Below are 20648 nucleotides of genomic sequence, written 5' to 3'. Positions count from 1 at the left end.
TTGTTTATGGGTATTCATATGTTTTCTACGATTTCCTGTGAAGATTATTTTTATTGATTAAGCAAGAAGGCGCCCTTGCTCATTCAACAAGAATAATCTATGGCCGATTGAACCTCCAATTTCGTATATGATTGGTAGGTTTAATCATGGTGGCAACTAGCATAATTGATTATAGAAAAATTTTTGATTTATGTTAGGAAGATATATGATCTGGTTTAAACGGTCCGAGCTCGTGAGATCGCTGACCAGAATTGGGTCTCTCCCCTCTTAGTGCTATTAATAGATTAAATCCTAAGAGCTTGTTTAGGATTGTCTATTAATAAGAGAAGCAATCAAAGAGCTCATTTTGGTTGTCGAATAATACGAGTAGAGGCTGGCTGTTAGAGCTTGTTAATGGTTATTACCAATTTATTCATAAACATATGAATTTATCCTTGCATCGATGATCAATGATAAGAGTTAATCAGAAGCTAGCTTCCATCGATTTGATCATTGCTTTCTATTGTTTGCTTTTATTTCATCTTATTTTCCTTAACTTTACAACCCCTACTTCGTTTACTTGGAAATAAGTCGCCCAATCCCTGTGGAGACGACCTTGCTCATCACTATATACAAATATTTAATTTGAGTAGGACATTTATCTTTGGTTGGATTTGACACCCACCAATAAGCTCTAATCAATGAGAAATATTGTTGAAACTGAATTTTTGTTTGATAGTGAGCCAAAAAAGGAAATCCTGTGATGAAATTTGGTGGGTAGGTATCTTTGAATATCTTGAATTTGAGGTAAGAGATAGATTTTTTATTAGGGGTGTAGATTGAAATATTAGGTTCAAATCAAGATTTTAGCTTATGAATCATTAACCAATGAGAAGGCTTGAATGAAATCTTGCTTGTTTAGTGGTAAAAAAAGAGGAGTTAGATCACAAAACTTGATGTACTATGATTTTTCCAGTCTATAAAAATGTAGTAGTGAGGTATAATTGGTCAAATGAGGTTTGGATGATGAAGATCTACAGCTTGATATGCTTTAATCAATGAAATTTGTTGAAACAAAATCTTGCTTTATTTGAAAGAAAATGAAGGAATTTAAGGCTAAAATTGGACTACTATGTTATTTTGAGGATTTTGGAGTTGCTGAGAGGGGTTTGGTTTATTGGTTACAATTTCTTGTATTACTTAATCATAAGCATGAAATTGAAATCTTTATTGATAGAACAATTAAACAAGGAAATTTTGAGTTAAAATTTAACATGTGATCAAGGATTAAGATGGGGATCTAAGTAGAAGGTTTGGATTTAAGAAAGTATTTGTTGATCTTAGTTGTCTAGCTTTACTCATTCAATGATGACGAAATGGAAACTTAGCATTTTTATGATTGATTATTGTCAAAGATTTGAGATGGGATTTGATGGTTGATCGCATCTTAGTATCATTAAGGCAAGGAATTTGTTGGATTCGATTTCATGGAGTGAAGGTTTAAACATTGTGTAAATTGGGACTGTTGGAGAAAAAGTTGGTGTGATGAATGATGAATCTTTGGGCTTTGGTCATGAAATTCAATATGTAACTAAATTATAGTTTCCTAAGTCTAGGGATAATGTCTGATTATGGTACTAAAGCCCATGTAGTATTAGATGTTGACCTCAATGTTCCTGTTAATCAAATGTTAGGTTTATTGGTATAATTTAGTTGGACTTTTAACGTGCGGGTTGTGTCAAAAAGAATGAATTTTGGGTTTCGACAAGTCTCGGGTTAATTTGATTATATATTCAAGTTTTGGAGTCTCAAAAGAGGGTATAAAGAGGTAATTGAATGGATTGAGCAAAAATTGGATGGTGGAAAATTGGATTCCTGATCTTTCCAAACACCCAAATCACTTGCTTGTTGTTTTTATCTTGATGGTTAAACCATAATTTTAAAATTAATGCAGTTCATAGACCATAGTTCCTTTTTTGATGGATTAGGTTTTCTTAATTGGTAAATTGCTATTGTTTTCGTAAGGCTTCCTTTTCCTATTAATAGAAGCTACAATTTTTTCATCTTATAAGACCATTGATGGGTTGTGGGCGATATGTTTCTTTTAGCTAGGTGAAGGCATATGTCGATACATTTCTTTGAATCACTTATATGGTAGAGGAACCACGATAAGGTTGGACATATGCAATTTGGGGAATTTGTCAACATGCCAAGGTTATATAAAGGCTAAAAGACTTAAACATAGCCTGGGTTTTTGTAAATTTACTTAAATGTACCCTAAATATTTTTAGAAAGATTTAAATATACCTTGTGGATCTTTTACCCTTCATTCTCTTTTAAATTTTCAAAATATACCTTACATATTTCTAACCTAAGAAAAGAACACACGGTATAGCATTCCTAATGAGATGCATCAAAAGAAGGCTATGCCAAACTTATGGCCCACTCAAGGGTGAAAAGCACATTCAAATTTATACATGGAAACTAAGCTAGAACTCCATGCCATTTGCAATTATGGAAGCTATTAAAAGGAAAGGTAGAGATGTGTAAAAGCGGTGGCTTCATTTACTGTCTAGAAAACATATGAATATAGGGGGTGTTCTTTTTTCAGATTTTGAAAGAGGGGAAAGTTTCCATTGACCAAGAATCCCATGTTCTTTCTTCATATTTATGTGGGGACTAGGGAAAGTTTATTTTCCTACGTACCATTTACCTGGGTGGGTAAACAATTTTCCCACCTAGGGGGAAAGTTGCCAACACTTGAATGAGACAAAAATACCCCTTTTAATAATGGATTTTTATGGCTAAAATGGTCATTGCCTTATTTACATGAGAAATAAAAGAACATGGGCAAATACACTTATCCGGGTAAGTGTTTCCTAGGAAAAAGTTACCCAAGTAATTGTATTTACTCGGGTAAGTAACTTACCGAAAAGCGAATAGGACCATAATGGTACACCATGTTTATAGACTTATACCTAGCAAGCAATAACTTGAACACTAGGAAAAAAGTATTAGGCTCGGTTTGGAAGGAGTACAAATGCAAATTTGTAGAGTGTAAAACTTTGTATTTTGTATTATTTTGTACGTATTTGCACTATACAAATTTGCATTTGTACTCCTTCCAAACTGAGCCTTATGAAATTCTTTATGGTAAGGACGAGGAATCGGGAAAAAGTGGCATCATTTAACCAATCTTCTCCCTTATGGATTTCACTTTCATCCCACTAGATAAACCCCTGATGAGAAACAAAAGAAATTAAGCTCCATAACATAAACATTTGTTACTCTAATTGCAACGATGATCTGCTTGAAATTCAATACACGCAATCCCCCAAACCAAAATTTACCTACATCTAAACAGAATGAGGTCTGAACCCACTTTCTCAAAAAGACCTTTTTACAATTAGGTGGGGGCTATTCATGTATGGAGGTCAAGAAAGAAGGATACTGCAACCTGGCCACTGGACATATGAAGCAATGCACAACATGACTTTTTCAAACTCATGTTGGTGGTGTGTTCATGGAGGCCCATCTCACCCCTAGGGGCGGCAGCTCCTAGGATAAGGACAAGAGTCCAAGATAAGTCAAGAAAGAATAATTCAAGACTTAATCCAAGACTCCAAAACTTATCAAGAATCCAAGATTATTAAGACTCTTCCAAGATTAGCAAGAATTCAAGACTCCAACCAAGATCCAACAAAGACTCCAAGAAGCATCAAGAAATCCAAGACTCCCAGATTCATGCATAAGGAGAGCCAGGGAGATCGGACGGTGGAAGATCAAGCCCAAGAGGATCAAGATCAAGATCAAGATTCATTTTCTTTCCTAGTTATTTACAATTTCTAAATGTAATATAAATACTGCTATTTTCCCAAAATTAATCATCAATTCATACTTCATATTTTCAGAATTTCTTCAAGTTCTCTTCTTCTTATTTTCGCCACCTTTTCCCTCTCCTAGAGAATCCGGTGTTCTTTGCTAGAAGCTAGCGATTGCCCGGTGTTTGCATAGCCAGCCTGGTTTCTCATTGCTTCCACACTGCGTCAGGTGGTATCAGAGCAGGGAATTCTCCCAGTCATGTTCAACCCAGACGGTAGAAGTCACAACCCACCCCGTGACGGAGATCAGGGGTTTCCAGCTGTTTGGAGAGCAATCGAAGAGCAGCGTACAGCCACACGTAACGTTGAGCAGCAGTTGGCAGAGATGGCTGAACAACTATGAACCTTGTTACGGGAGGTTGCTCCATGGAACCGGGAACATCCACAACAAATCGAGGGAGACGACCACGACAGACCACTCGTCCGTACTGCGCTATGACAACTAGTCTTGGACGATGATAGTGATGATGATCTGGAATTTGGTGGTGCTCCAGTTCTTCCCGGACATGATAGAAACGGTAGAAATTGGCACAATCAAGGTAATTTCAATCCCCGTAGGAATAATGATGAATTTAAACTCAAGGTAGATATTCCTACTTTTAGTGGAGATCTTGGCATAGAGGGACTTCTGGATTGGATCATAGAAGTCGATAGGTTCTTTGATTACATGGAGATACCAGAGGAACAAAGGGTAAAACTGGTAGCTTTTCGATTAAAGGGAGGCGCATCTGTTTGGTGGGAATGGATGAGAGAGACCCAGATGAGAGAAGGAAGGGGTCCTGTCCGAACCTGGAGGCGCATGAAACAATTAATCAGAGGTAGATTTTTACCTCTTGACTATGAACAATATATGTTTGAATCTTATCAGCGGTGTGCGTAGGGTTCACATAGTGTTAATGAGTATACATCAGAATTTTTAAGATTATCAGAAAGAAACCAGTTGTCTGAAAGTGATAACCAGTAGGCAGCCCGTTATCTGAGTGGGTTGAGATCGTCCATCAGGGACAAAATTGGTGTACAGATGGTTCTCAGTGTGCAGGAAGCAAGGAACCTAGCCTTGAAAGTAGAATTAATGTTCCAAGACAAGGCACGCAGTGATAATTACCATCGGTACAGTGGGAACGACAACAGATCGGCAATTGTCGACAGGAGCAAATCAGTCCCGACAGTACCACCATTTCACCCGGCAAGCACAAGTAACGCCGGTAAGGCTACTACTGAAGGACATACTCGAGGTAATCCTTCCAACCCTCCTAAACCCAGTAACCCTTATGCAAGGCCTGTTCCTATTAAATGTTTTACATGTAATGAGGTGGGACATAGGTCCAGTGACAATCCCAGGAGGAAGGCAGTTAATATGGTAGAAAGGGAGGAAGAAGAAGATATTGAGGAGGAAGTATATTGTGGACATGATGGGGAGGATGAAGAGGGTCCATATGAACATGAGGAGTATACTTGTGTGGTAAGAAAATTAATGTTGTCCCAGAAAAATAATGATACTTCTCAAAGGCACAGATTATTCCGTACCAGATGTACTGTCAAGGGAAAATTATTTAATTTAATTATTGATAGTGGCAGTCAGGAAAATACTATTTGCAGGGATGTCATCCAACAATTACAGTTGGTTCCTGAAAAACACCCCAACCCATACACAATTGGGTGGATCAAGGAAGGAGGCGGCGTACGAGTAGAAGAATGCTGCAAGGTACCTTTTTCTATTGGTAAGTACCATGATGAAGTATATTGTGATATTGTAGATATGGATGCTTGCCATATTTTGTTAAGGAGGCCTTGGCAGTTTGATACAAATGCAAGGCACATGGGTAGGAAGAATACCTACCAACTTGAAAAAGAAAGTGCATGTTATACTTTGTTACCCATAGCTGAAAAACATATTACAACTGCTCCAAAAAACCATGAGAAGAATTTCCTTACCATCACCCATCATCATGCTGAATTTGTTAAAGAATGTAAGGATACTCATGAAATACATTTGCTAGTAGTCAAAAGAGAAGATGTTAATGATGAAAATAAAATTCCAGCAGAAGTACAGGGACTACTGGATGAATTCAATGATGTAGTTCTAGAGGAGTTACCAAATGAACTCCCTCCCATGAGAGATATATAACACCATATTGATTTTGTTCCAAGTGCTAGTTTACTTAACCTCCCACATTATAGGATGAGTCATAAGGAGAATGAAATCTTACGGGAAAAGGTAAAAGAATTATTGAAAAATGGACGCATTCAAATCAGCACGTGCAGTACCTACCTTATTAACACCTAAAAATGATGACAGTTGGAGAATGTGTGTCGACAACAGGGCCATTAACAAGATCACCATTGGGTACAAATTTCCTATTCCCAGGTTGGACAACATGCTGGACCAGCTTAATGGAGTTGTGGTTTTCTCAAAGATTGATCTCTAGAGTGGTTATCATCAGATCAGGATCTGTCCCAAAGATGAATGGAAGATAACCTTCAAGACTAGGGATGACTTGTTCGAGTGGTTAGTCATGCCCTTTGGACTAACGAATGCACCCAACACTTTCATGAGACTGATGAACCAGGTATTGCGCCCCTGAAGACATGGGAACACTATTTAATTGCAAAAGAATTTGTTCTCTATATTGACCACCAGGCCCTAAAATATCTTAGTGGGCAAAAGCACTTAAGAAGTGATTTACATGCTAGATGGTTTGCTTTCCTAGACAAGTTCCAATATAAAATTGTGTATAAGACAGGACAACAAAATAAAGTGGTTGATGTACTTAGTAGGCATGTAGCTCTCATCAAGACCCTCAGTGTTGAGATTGTGGGTTTTGAGTGCCTAAAAGACTTATATGCCCAGGATGAAGACTTCCAAAAGGTATGGGAGAAATGTGTGAATAAGCAGCCAGTAGAAGACTTCTTTATTTATGATGGGTTCCTTATGAAAGGAAAATAACTATATATCCCTTGCACCTCCCTCCGCGAAAAGATCATCAGGGATTTGCATGAAGGGGGATTAGCAGGACACTTGGGAAGGGATAAAATAGTAGAAGCAGTTAAGGGGCGATATTATTGGCCGAAATTAAGAAAGGATGTGTCTACCATTGTAAGCAGATGTTATGTTTGTCAGACAACTAAGGGACAAACCCAAAACATAGGTCTCTACATGCCCCTACCCGTCCCTATCGCTATTTGGGAAGACCTGTTCATAGATTTTGTGCTAGGCTTGCCAAATACCCAAAGAAACATGGACTCCATCTTCGTGGTGGTTGATAGATTTTCAAAAATGGCTCACTTCCTTCCATGCAAGAAAACAGCAGATGCATCCGCAACATCCAAATTGTTTTTCAAGGAGATTGTCCATTTGCATGGGGTACCCAAGACCATCACATCAGATCGTGACACACGGTTACTCAGTCACTTTTGGATGACCCTGTGGAGGATGTTTAATTCATCACTTAACTTCAACAGCACAGCCCATCCACAGACAGATGGACAGACAGAAGTGGTAAACCGGACCTTAGGGAATTTAATTCGAAGCATATGTTGGGAGAGGCCAAAACAGTGGAACTTCGCCATAGCCCAAGCCGAGTTCACCTATAACAATGCAGTGCACAGTTCTACAGGCAAATCCCCATTCTCTATCGTATACATGAAGGTCCCTAGCCATGCACTGGATTTGGTGAAGCTACCCAAAGTACCTAGCGCTAGTATCACAGCAGAGCAAATGGCAGAACAAATCCAGTCCGTCCAAGAGGCCGTGAAGCAGAAGATAGAGCAATCCAACGCCAAGTACAAGATGGCCGCAGACAAGCACCGTCGACCTCAAGCGTTTGATGTAGGTGATGAGGTTATGGTCTTCTTAAGGAAGGAAAGGTTTCCCGTAGGTACCTACAACAAGTTGAAGCCTCGAAAGTATAGTCCATACAAGATCGTGAAGAAGATTAATGATAATGCCTATATCGTGGACCTACCAGATCATATGGGTATACCCAAGACCTTTAACGTTGCTGACCTTTACCGGTACCTGCTAGAGATAACACTTGCCTACCCTAGTCACGACTCGGGGGCGAGTTCTCTCCAAGTGGGGGAGAATGATGGAGGCCCATCCCAAGGCCCATCTCACCCCTAGGGGCGGCAGCTCCTAGGATAAGGACAAGAGTCCAAGATAAGTCAAGAAATGATGGTCTTCTTAAGGAATGAAAGGTTTCCTGTAGGTACCTATAACAAGTTGAAGCCTCGGAAGTATTGTCCATACAAGATCGTGAAGAAGATTAATGATAATGTCTATATAGTGGACCTACCAGATCATATGGGTATATCCAAGACCTTCAACGTTGCCGACCTTCACCGGTACCTGCTAGAGATATCACTTGCCTACCCTAGTCACGACTCGGGGTCGAGTTCTCTCCAAGTGGGGGAGAATGATGGAGGCCCATCCCAAGGCCCATCTCACCCCTAGGGGCGGCAGCTCCTAGGATAAGGACAAGAGTCCAAGATAAGTCAAGAAAGGATAATTCAAGACTTAATCCAAAACTCCAAGACTTATCAAGAATCCAAGATTATTAAGACTCTTTCAAGATTAGCAAGAATTCAAGACTCCAACCAAGATCCAACAAAGACTCCAAGAAGCATAAAAAAATCCAAGACTCCCAGATTCATGCATAAGGAGAGCCAGGGAGATCAGACGGTGGAAGATCAAGCCCAAGAGGATCAAGATCAAGATCAAGATTCATGTTCTTTCCTAGTTCTTTTACAATTTCTAAATGTATTATAAATACTGCTATTTTTCCAGAATTAATCATCAATTCATACTTCATATTTTTAGAATTTCTTCAAGTTCTCTTCTTCCTATTTTTGCCACATTTTCCCTCTCCTAAAGAATTCGGTGTTCTTCGCTAGAAGCTAGCGATCACCCGGTGCTTGCATAGCCAGTCCAGTTTCTCATTGCTTCCACGCTGCATCATGTGTTGTGGCCATACGAACTGCCTCTCCCTCTCTTCTTCTTCTTCTTCTTCACTTTTATTTCTTGCTCAACAAAAGCATAAATCTAGTCGGTCAGACCATAAGGTATATTCAAATTTATTTGAAAAACTCAATATAAATTTAAGTCAATTTATGAAAGCTTAGAATATATTTAAGTCTTTTATGCATTTATAAACATGGATTGGATATTATATTTAATCCAAAGGCGTAATCCATTAGGTTATGGGCCATCATTTACATTTTTATCTCTTTTCAACGTGGGATTCTTCACTTACATATCCTAATAATCTCTCCCTTGTGTGTGATTTTTCCACATTAGGCATCCCGTGAATTCCAATGAATCTAGGATAAGAGCTTATTTTTATCTCTAGAATGCAATTTAATTGTCATGTAGTCATGTTTGACTTTCCAGTCATGGTAGTTGTTAATAAATACATGAAAATAATGATTATAATATGGAAAATATTCATATATATTTCAAAATAAAAAGTAATACAATAAGGCCAACTACTTAATCATGTTTTTTTTTTTATATATACAAAAATTTGAGGAGTTATTCTCAATGAGCGGTTGAATGTTGTGGTCTCTATGTATTTGCAAGTTTCACTTACAGAAGATCCAGACTCTTCGGGGGTCGATTTGGTGTAAAATGAATGAGATTTTGGACCTTCCTGAGGGAGTGGAGGTATAACCTTTTTTCTTTTTTGTTTTTTATTTGAAAGTCATATGAAATGATGCACAAACAAATGATCCATACCAGCTCTTCTTTATTTTTTGGTAGTTAAATGGTCCATACTCTTCAATCCTACATATGGAGCGGTTTTTGCATCAATCTATTCATTAGTTTTTTATTTTTCTCGGTCCAAAGGGCTATATTAGGGTTGGGTTAGCCTCAATTCAGTCCAAAAATTCATTCTATTCCCTGTATTAACTCCCATCCTCTCTCATTAAATCATTATTTATTATATATTAAATAAACAAGATTTGTGGACTTTTTTTATTAAAACACCTTTATTTGTGAATTTGGTTCTTCTCTAATTGTACAGGCAAAAATATAATTTAAACTATTACTTTTCATTTCATTCAATTCTCTTTCAGTGTTTCGGTTCTCTGTTTTATTTTGGTGTTTTTAGAAATTTATGCCAACTGTGCAAGTGTTTCATGAGTGTTCTCACCCAATGTACAATTATCTTTGGCAGCTAGTTTGGTCTTTTTTACTAAACAAATATCATTATCTTTTCATGTTTCAGACATGATCAATTTATTTCAATTTCTTTCACTGCTTGTATTCTCTGGATTTCAACTGCAAACATTACCTATCAAAATTTGCCTTTTAAGTTACAAAGAAAGTACTTTGTATCTGTGCGTAGCCCTGGATTAATAAATGTATGTGTGTATGTATTCAATCTATCTTTATGCATATACGTATACATGTCAACAATTTTAAATTTAAGGTAAATTTGACTTAAAAAACTTAAGGTTCAAAAACATGATAATAATGTCTTTTTACAAATAAATAATACTAAAATTAAATAGACGCCAGCACTTGAGTTTAGCAAACAAGAACATTAATTTGGCAAAAGTAAATAACTCGGGCCAATACACAAGAACTGGGATCTCCCTGTAACTACAAATTTACGTCTTTTATTCTCATTCGAAAAACTGTCAATTTATAACTGTTCAAAAATTATCCATAAATTATAAATAGTTGACCTGAACAGATATAAATCTATGTACATATTTTCTAGTATATATCGTGATAATATTTTATTTATTATTTTAATAAGATGAGGATAGCGTATCAATGACTTGTAGTATAGCGCGTAAGGATAAATGGTGCCTGTCATAAATATTTCTTCGTTTTACTTTTGTGCGTAGATAGCAAAAAGTTGACTTAGCAAGGTTTTGTTGGAGTCCGCGTTCTGTGCACCCATGGGAGCATTGGACGCGTGAACCCACCGATAAGGAATTATTACGTGGCATTTTGAATTTTAGTTTTAGTTAATGGGCTTTCTACCGTTAGTAATTGGAATCTGGTTGAACCGAATACAAAAGGACAAAAATACATTAAATCCATTCAAATTCCCTCTTCCTCCTCTCCTCCGTCGAGCCCTAACTCAGAAACATCCCACATCCTACCGCTGCTTCCCCAGTTCGCTCATTCTCCCAAGTACAAACCCATCCTTTCTCTCTGCAGAGAAAGGACTCAGTTGTTTTATACACCGATTTGATGTTCTGTACTGGGGCTGCAAGGTTGAGCTGCGTAAGCGGCACTCCTTTTGGTCGGCTCATGGTGCCGGAGGTGTGGAGAAAAAGGGTTACGTTGGACGGCTCGTTGAGTGAGTCAAAAACGATCCAAAACTCTTCCCTACCGCACAGTGCCAAGCTAGGCCGTACAACGCATCGAATTCCTGCAAAATCGATCATCCACCACTGCTAACGCTAAGCTAATTAAAGGAAGGCTCCACTTGAGCTTTAAGTTCCTTCATTTATTCTCTTTCGTCGTCCGAGATCTTAAATCCCTAAAGTTGGGATGGTTCTCCGGCGATCCCGTGAAACTGTATTAGTTCGATCATAACATCTCCGGGGATGGTCAAACAACATGTGGAATTGTGGACAGTCAACTAAAGAGGAATAAAGACAATTTTCTTCTGGGGCTTCGTTCAAGAGTTTAAAATCGTTAATTGGACCACCAGATGGGTTCCTTCTTCAGAGCGAGAGCTATGGGAGTGGGGTTGTGTCACGGGCTGTTCGAGGGGGCATCCATCAGAGCCCTGGTCAGTCGGAACTCTCGCTCTTGCATGGCCGCCAGTGTGGGGTTGGCTTATTGAAATTTACTGCAACATGGTCCAGAATCAGGAAGCAGTTACTGAATCAGCAGAACAAATATTGAAATGAAATGAATCCCCAGTGTGGGGTCATCTCGATCATTGGACGAAAGATGAGATAGGTGGAGAGAAGAAATGGCTGATATCTAAATGGAACAGTCATGCACCAAATCCTTTGGCTGTTAATGCCAGCTACTAGCAGGTCTAGAGATTGTAACATGTGGGCTTGCTGATTTCCTGTGAAATTGGACCCAAGAGTCTAGGGCCCATTTACTGATGTATGAAGTTATGATAGTATAAGGATAAGTATTGAGTCCATTTACTGATGTATGAAGTTATGATAGTACAAGGATAAGTATGAGTCCAGCATCACTTGTCAGACTGACCATATTCAGACGACTGAGATTCTGGCATTGAACAAATGGATACCACACTCTCACAGCCCCACCTCAGGATTAAGCTTGAAGAGATAATGCTTATTCAGTTATGTACTTATGTCAGGATTCAATTTCAAGGACAAGAAAAGACTCCAAAAATATGCACTGCCACAGATCAGATAAGAGTAAGACCGACTTCTATGAGGCAATTTCAAGGAAACAAGAGATTGAGGACCTGCGCTGACTCAACACGCAAGGATGACAATCAATAACAGTAAGATATAAAAGGATTCGATTATGATACTGGAAAAACTTGTAACCAATGAACTGGTATCATAAAAATGGTAACAATCAAATAGTATTCATCAAAATTCATGGGGTGTTGATTGGTCAAACCCCTTCGATATCATGTCTTTTCCAGCAGCATAGATTTCCCCAATATAGAAAGGAAACAAGAAATTGAGGACAAACCTGATAGTCAATATCCATCTTTCCCATCTTTGGTTGCATACGTTCACGTTGCTTCTGCTTCAACTTCTTACTGTCCTCTTTTTTCAATAAAAGCCTATAAAAAATACCATAAAACTAGGAAACAGATTAGCATACTAAAATGAAAATACAAGATATTTCCATCAGCAAGGCTAAGCTGAAAAATATCAAATTCCAATTTTCTCAAAATCAAAAGGAAATCTTAAAATTTAAAAATTTAAACCCTTCCTATGCACCATATCCAGTCTAATAATTCAAAAATAGCACGAAACCAACTTTTTTCACGGAGGATGAAATAAATTCTCCTATTTTTGGTAGAAATAAATTCTTCTATTCTTCACAATCAAAACCTTGGAATTAAAATTCATTGTTTTTAAATATTTAAGCTAAAGTTATAGTGCAGCAAAGAAATCTAAAATAACAAGCCCATTGAGTTTTTTTCTTTTTTTTGGAGTAGCATAAAGCACAAGATAACAAGACACTAAATTAGGGAGGCAGGATAATTGGTTTCAGGATGAATAGGCAGCTCAGGTGGGAATCAAGATCAACTAATATACCAGGTGATATCTAGCAAGAGAATTAGCAACTAGCATACCAGGCAGTTGTTGTATTTCTTTCTTTTTCATTGTTGAAGCAGCTTTCACCGATTAAAAAAATGTTACTAAGCTTTTGTATTTTGTTTTTCTCGTCTTTGTATGATAGTCAGCTATGAAGTGTATGTTGGTGCTACCCACCACTAGTTGGGGGTGTTTCTTGTATTCCTTTGCTATAATCATAACTAGCAAATACCATCTTGCTATTGAGAAAAGAAATTAATTTAGAAACTAAAAATAACCTACATTCACATCATAAACATATAAACTAGTTGTACTCTCTAACATAAATAACATAAATACTAATTGGGGAAGGATCTAGTATTTTTGCATTATAACTAAAAACCTTTTTAATAATACCATACATCTTTTGACATTTAAAAGACAGAGAAGAGGAGGGAGGCTTGCTATCAATGGTTTTCGAATTCGATTTTATAACTTACAACCAAAACAACTTGGCCCATAAAATTAAAAGCATGATCTTCCTAAATCAAAATAAATGGCCCACAAAAACAAGCACTTCATCTCTCTCTCTCTCTCTCTCTCTTTTGTTTTTTTTTTAAGATATCTCCTTTTGATGACTTCAAATGAGGTTAAAACTCATACACTTGCCATAAGTGTTAAATCATCAAATGCCAGCTAGTGTCACCAAAAGCACCGACTCAAGCAGTCAAGGTAAAATCATTTTCCCATGTTCACTACTTCCTTTTTCTCCAGATTTCTGAATATAACTTTATAAAATTGCTGGAAAGAATATTATGTACAAAGTGATAAATTAAATATACTTAACATTCCTAATATCAGAAAGCAACACATTAACTGCCTTCCCCATTCTCAGTTACCCAAATCCTCCATTGTAGTTCTCAAAGACAAGTGCCGTTTGCTAAAAACATTTTCCCATGTTTGCAGGCCGCTAATAACAATTGCATTGCATCAAAGTAATCCTAAACCATTCCAAAACCCTTCAACATCTCCGAGCCTCTAAAAGACAAAAGAGTACAAACTTAGCTACAGGTCTGTGCTATATTGGTACTTAGAACCATAAAACAAAATTTCCAGTTTAGAAGGAAACCAACTAAGATTTCTATCACTATAATGTACTTAGCAATTTCCCTTTTTATTCTTTTTGGCCTTTTAGAAAATAATATGGATGTAAATAAGATTGAATTAAATTCAATATAACACGAGTTGAAATAACCTAAAGAAGTAAAAACAAGAGTGCTTGCAAATTAGACTGTATGTTAATAATTTGCAACATACTTGTCTTATTTTTTTCAATTCTTGTTGCAGTAATGAAATCAGGAAGTTGGAAAGGCTGCTTTTCAATACCACGCTTTCCCTGCAGGGCAAATAACAAATACATGAAATAGCTTAAAACAACTTAAAAGATATCATTTCTAGCATTAATGCAAAATGTGTCTACAAACAAGAATTTTAAAGCCCTTTTAACAGCCCAGGTTATCTGCAGTGTCAAAAAGGAAAAGATTCAGTCCAAGAATTATTCACAACAAAGACAACACTCGTGCAGAATTGCATAGGAAAACCATAGTTCCCCAGCCAGTCAATTCTTCTACTGCACGTGGAACAAGCTATCTAACCAAGGCATTTTATTTTGTATGCACAAGTAGCATCACACCCCCACCCACCCTAGAAAATATTTAAAAAAAGAAACCATTCAGGGGTCTCCCTCTGCAAAGACCACCAAGTCCTGGCTCCATGATTGTTACAGCCGCTCCCCTGCAAGAACCACATATATATATATAAGAGAAGTGAAACCATATCGACTTTATCTTCCCTCACCCTCTTCCACAACCCCTTATATTGTATTCCTATCAAGATGCGTGCAAATCTTGCTTGCAACAATGCAAAACTCACCTGTAAGAATTTCCTCTTTTGGCACCAATGCCTTGGCACAGGAACGGTATTCCAGTATGATTTCAAATGCACAAGCAACGTTGGATCTGCAGCTGTTGCATCCCATACCTAAATAAAAGCAGTCCATCAATGATGAATTAAAAGGTTGATAGTACCAATATGAAATGCAAGAGAATATGCAACAGATGCTAAAGAACTTCAAGAAGGGATTTGATATGAAATTGTTTTAGTGCATTAAAAGGTAATACCATGGTCTTTTGCCAATTGAGAACAACTTTGAGAGGTTATTTTAGCAGAGGTTCCTCTGTATCCATTTTTTGGCTCTTCAATCTAACTGGTGCATCCCCAAAACAGTGATGAGCTGCTAATTGGGTGAAATACTAATGGATTAAACAAGAAGGCAATAATAGCACAGGGCTCCAGACCCTCAATAATTATGTTGGCATATGGACTGAACATATTGCATGGATCTTTAACAATAAATAACCCAATAGGATGAAGTGTTAAGGGAATAGGGACAAAATTTCAGGGTTGGCCATCAGTACAGAAGGCCATCAGGACCACTCTTCATGCTTTATACTCTTTGTGAAAAGATGACTCTTGTCACTGTAACCGATAAGGATATGGGGTTCTACATTTCATTATATGGCCGTTCACTGCATATAGCAGGTAGGTACACCTTTAGGCTTAAGTTTTGGCTCATTTTGGGTTGAACTTCAAGCAGTGTTTCAGGGGGGAGATGGAATTCAGTAACTCTGTCGGCTGTAGGTTTAAGGGAGGAAAGAGGAAAAGAACCCAGCTTTGAAGGATCACAGTTCACATCTGAGTTACATGAACATCTTCCAGAACATCCTGGCCACTTAACACGGAATTTGGTTTATTTGATTGTTCTGGCCAACAAGTAGATACACCCTTTAATTGAGATAGGAATGCTCTCATTGAGTAACCTGTGTGAGAATCCTAAATTGCTATAGTAGTGTTCATCATATTCATGAGGATGAGCTTGAAAAATCAGACAACAGAAGAAGAAACTTTGAGCTTTTCCCACTAATTTGAAGCCAATCGATGATGATGAATATGGTGTATTATGTATTGGATCAAAACAAAAACAAATGAAGAATCAATCAACTACTTTTTTCTACAGTTGAGTCAATGATGAGTGATAAACATGATAAATATATGGGGGCTACCTTTCCCAAAATATATAACAACATTAGTTAGATTCATATCAACAACATTATCATATGTGCACAGAAACCTGTCATACCATTCCCAAAAGTAGGCAATGGGGACTACCTTTCCCAAAATATATAATAGCTGTTATCAAACGACCCCTTACCACACTCAAATATCTCATGAAGAGGGCTATGATGGCAATTTCCTTTGGTCTTATCTGGATACTGTTTGATGCAGATGCTTTCTAATTTGGGTTTTTTCATTGGGGGAAACCTTGGGAATCCACTCTCTGATGCTGCTATTAAAGGCCTAAGTTCATCTTTTTTGGAGCCATTTGATTCTTTTTATTTGATTTTCCATTTTTTCTTTCCATCTATGCCATTATAGTTTACTTTTTTTCCTTCTTCATCTGTTGCTAAATCCAATTAAACAGTGTTATCTCTTTCAACTCCTTTATTCCTTTCATTGACTTCTTAGCATTGTGATCCTAAAAAATTGCTTATTTTCCATGATGTGTCTAGGTTTGTACTTGGTATCAATTATAATATATTCTGCAGTATATATTATTAATCTTGATATCCACCATTACATGCTTCAGGTTGCAGTTGTGGAGGTTAGCAGCTATCAAATGGAAATTCCCCATAAGCATTTCTGCCCTTCAGTAAGTAGGTTAGGGTGTTTGACTGTGATGGTTAGAGAATCTACTCTTCTATCCACCTTCATAATATTAAGGGCCCCATTCAGGTTGCTGTGGTTTTAAACCTCAAACCAGATCATCTAGAGAGGCACAAGACAATGAGGAATTATGCAATGACCAACCTGATTCAATCTGATCCAACCCAACCTGATTATGAAAGAGTATGCTATAATTCCAAGAAATACTGAGGTTTCAATTCTTCCTGTGTAAGTTGCTCATCAAAAATAAAATTTGTGGAATATACATTGCTGTAAGAAGAGGATGTAGTAGTTCAGTGATAAGAAGGGATAAGTTAAATTGAAATGTTATGTAGTATGATTGAGTATTTTTGGCATATGCAAACTGAAAGGCGATTCCAAGAAGGTGTGTACAGTAATTAGATGTCCATAGGAACTGGACATATTTGAGTTGTTCTGTTCTCATGCTGGGATTATTTTCCATCAGGAATAGAAAAATAGAAAATTGTGCACAAAATTAGAATAGAAGCTACTTTGCCTGTAAAAAAAACTAACGGCTATTTGATGTGGATGCATCCCACATGGGCAATGCTATCCCTCCCCATTTATTTAATGTGTGTTTTGTGAATTTAGAATTTTTCACGGGATTTTGTCCTGCTTTTCTGAGTTTCTCTGTCTCTTGTGCTAGAAGGCAAAAATTCCTATTTGGAGGTTTGGAATATAGGTATTATAGGTATTCCATGCCGTTATACTTCCCCATTGCAAGGTTTATCCAGATTTGCAGACGTGAAGTATGCAATGGGATGCAGTGATGTAGCTTGTAAAGATGAGAATTTTGACTTTAGGAAAGATGAAGGCAGCAAAGAATGCAGATGCTACAGTGGTGATTGTGGGTCTAGATTTGTCAGTTGAAGCAGAGGGTTTGGATCAAGTTGATTTGCTTCTTCCTGGTTATCAAACTCAGTTGATTAATCAAGTTGCTGAAGTTTCTAAAGGACCCGTTATTCTTGTGGTCATGTCTGCCGGAGGTGTTGATATTTCTTTTGCCAAGAGCAACCAAATATTAAAGCAATTCTCTGGGCTGAGTATCCTGGTGAGGAAGGTGGTTCAGCCATTGCAGATGTTATATTTGGAAAATATAACCCAGGCAATTAAATCATCAAATCATTTGGTTTAGTAAAAATTCGGTTTTAATGAAATTAATTTATGCTTACAGGTGGCAAATTACCAGTTACATGGTATGAAGCAAACTATGTGGACAAGCTGCCAATGACATCAATGCCATTTAGGCCAGTTGATAGTTTGGGCTGTCCTAGAAGAACATACAAGTTCTTCAATGGCTCTACAGTCTTTCCCTTTGGATATGGCTTGAGTTATACTCAGTTTACTTATAACATTGCTTCATCTAAAAGGTCTCTGGACATTTAACTTGAACAAGTATCAGCATTGTCGTTCTCTATTTTATGAGGATGATGCATATAAGCCTCTATGCCCAGCAGTCTTGGAATTTGATATCAAGATTGAAGTGCAGAACAGTGGAAGTAGAGATGGAAATGATGTACTGATCGTGTATTCCAAACCTCCAAATGGTGTAGTTGGTGCTCCTTCTAAGCAGGTGATTGGATTTGAGAGGGTGTTTGTGCCCAAAGGAGAGAGCAAGAAAGTGAAGTTTGCTTTTAATGCTTGCAAAAGTTTGATGCTGGTGGATAGTAACAGTGTTGTTCATAGATCAGGACTCTCTTAGGATCTGGGGAGTCAAATACTCTTTCCTGTACCCCTGTCCCTGTTGCTACCCATATGTGGTCATCAGAGGTTTTATGACTATTGGAGCATGCATACAATAAATAAATAAATTATTCCCCGTATATAAACCATGTACAAGCTCAAAAAGAAATAATGCATGGGCAGCAGCCAGTGAGAATCAAAACAACCATTGATAATTAGATAAAATGAACAATAAAAGATTAAAAAATTAATCAATTAAACCCACAAAACAACAAGGAACTTCCATTATCAAAATGCCTTTTGCACATGTCTATTTTGGAGGTTCAAATGTTAGAAGTATCAACAACATGAGAAGGGTGAAGCTGTTGCAACATTTTAAATCTTCAAGAGTCCAACTTTTAATCGACTGCCGCTAAAAACAATATATTTCTAGCGGAAAAGAAAGAACTTAGTGGCAACTACTTGAATGTTCGTGCAGGAAACTTGGGAATAAGGCCACTCAAATTATTGTAAGACAAGTCCCTGTGGTATGGCCAAACCCAGAAACCTTCTTCAGATACAAATGCCACTTATAGAATTTAACTAATTATCAATAGAACAAAAAAAAAACAGTTTATACAAAGAAAAACATGCAAAAAAACATAAGCATTTTTTCCAACCATTTTTATTTTAAAAAATGCAATATATATCAAATTCGTTCTGATTTTAAAATAGAACCTATTTTTTGATCAGATCCAATTCAAAAATCTGATAGAAAGATATATGAATCCGACAAAATAGGATCAAATTGAATTCAAATTCGAAAGAGCAGATCTCAGAGTTCAATGACGTTACTTATCGAAGAGAGTGAAAGCCTCATTGAACTCAGAGATCTGCTCTTTGGTGAGCTGCTCGACCATTTATTTTTTCAAACAATGAAAAAACCTAAAAAACAGAGAAAGGGATTTTTACCTGAATCAGATGCCGCCGATGTGTGACTGAGATAGAGAGCGAGAGATTGAGATGTGCGACTGTGTATGAGATAGATTGAGATAGAGAGCGTGAATCGACTGAGATAGAGAACTCAAGAGAGAGAGAGCATGAGAAAGAGAGAGCACGAGAGAGAGAGAGAGAGAGAGAGATGAGATAGAGAGCGTGAATCGACTGAGATAGAGAACTCAAGAGAGAGAGAGCATGAGAAAGAGAGAGCACGAGAGAGAGAGAGAGAGAGAGAGATTGAGATAGAGAGCGAACGAGAGCGAGAGAATGACTGAGATAGAGATCTCGGGAGGGAGAGAGAGAGAGGGAGAGAGAGAGAGAGAGAGAGAGAGAGAGAGAGACTACTGGAAGAGGAGAGAAACAGAGAGGGCGGGAAAGAAATGCGTGGGGGAGGAAAAGGTCACCCCGCGCCTTTTTCTCTTTTCTAGCGGCAGTCGGTGGGTCTTTAATGGCACTTTTATTCGACTGCCGCTAAAAACAATATATTTCTAGCGGCAGTCAACCTACTGTCACCTTAAAAACTGCCTCTAGAGGTCATATTTTTTGTAATGATGCCGTGATGGATGGACCATACCCTCTTACTCCTCTGTTTCGCAGTTCCAATTCCATTCCTCGTTGCTACGTCCTCAATGAACGAGAGAGAGAGAGAGAATTGGCATCAGAAATATTTGAAGTTTGGACATTTGACTGTCACGACGGAGGATTAAGGAGCCGGCTCTTTGCATATAAACCATTGATTATAAAATTATGCACTGCAAAACATGGCGATATGGCCGGTTCAACCAGCCGAACGATCAGTAACGGAAAAATTTTCGGTTAATTCGCGGTTACATGGATATGGATGAGATAACGTGTCCGTCTATCATTCGAGGGTGCACTCGTCCAGTGCACAGAACGCGGCCTCGTTTTGATGACCCATTTCGTTTCTTAATTTGCTTTGTAGAAACGCGGATACAATTAAATTGTATTTAACCCCCCAGATGAAAGTTTTTAAAATTACAAACAAGGTTTTTTTTTTTCCAAAATTTTAGATATTTTATTAATAAAATTATCATTTTTATACTTGTATTTGTCTTGATAGAAGCAATGTCTAAAACCTATGTACGTGTCTCTCAG

General features: G+C 37.6%; 1 long non-coding RNA gene across 4 annotated transcripts; it reads right to left on the bottom strand.

Annotated features, from left to right (window-relative positions):
• Positions 1–10856: 10856 nt before the first annotated feature.
• LOC148876671 (uncharacterized) lies at positions 10857–20229 on the bottom strand. Of its 4 annotated transcripts, none has more exons than XR_016104212.1 (6): positions 19506–20229; positions 15000–15107; positions 14771–14861; positions 14385–14463; positions 12514–12607; positions 10857–12277 (listed from the first exon to the last, which is right to left on the bottom strand). It is a non-coding gene; the product is annotated as an uncharacterized LOC148876671 (long non-coding RNA). The 4 variants fall into 4 exon arrangements; XR_016104213.1 differs by having other exon boundaries at positions 10857–12282; positions 19506–20224; XR_016104214.1 differs by having other exon boundaries at positions 10857–12207; positions 19506–20224.
• Positions 20230–20648: the final 419 nt, after the last annotated feature.

This window comes from Nelumbo lutea, chromosome 1, assembly GCF_056320005.1.
Source record: "Nelumbo lutea isolate HS-2025 chromosome 1, American lotus-T2T, whole genome shotgun sequence".
Taxonomy (NCBI): domain Eukaryota; kingdom Viridiplantae; phylum Streptophyta; class Magnoliopsida; order Proteales; family Nelumbonaceae; genus Nelumbo; species Nelumbo lutea.
Note: the sequence above shows the minus strand (reverse complement) of the source record. Positions and strands in the feature narration are given on the sequence as shown.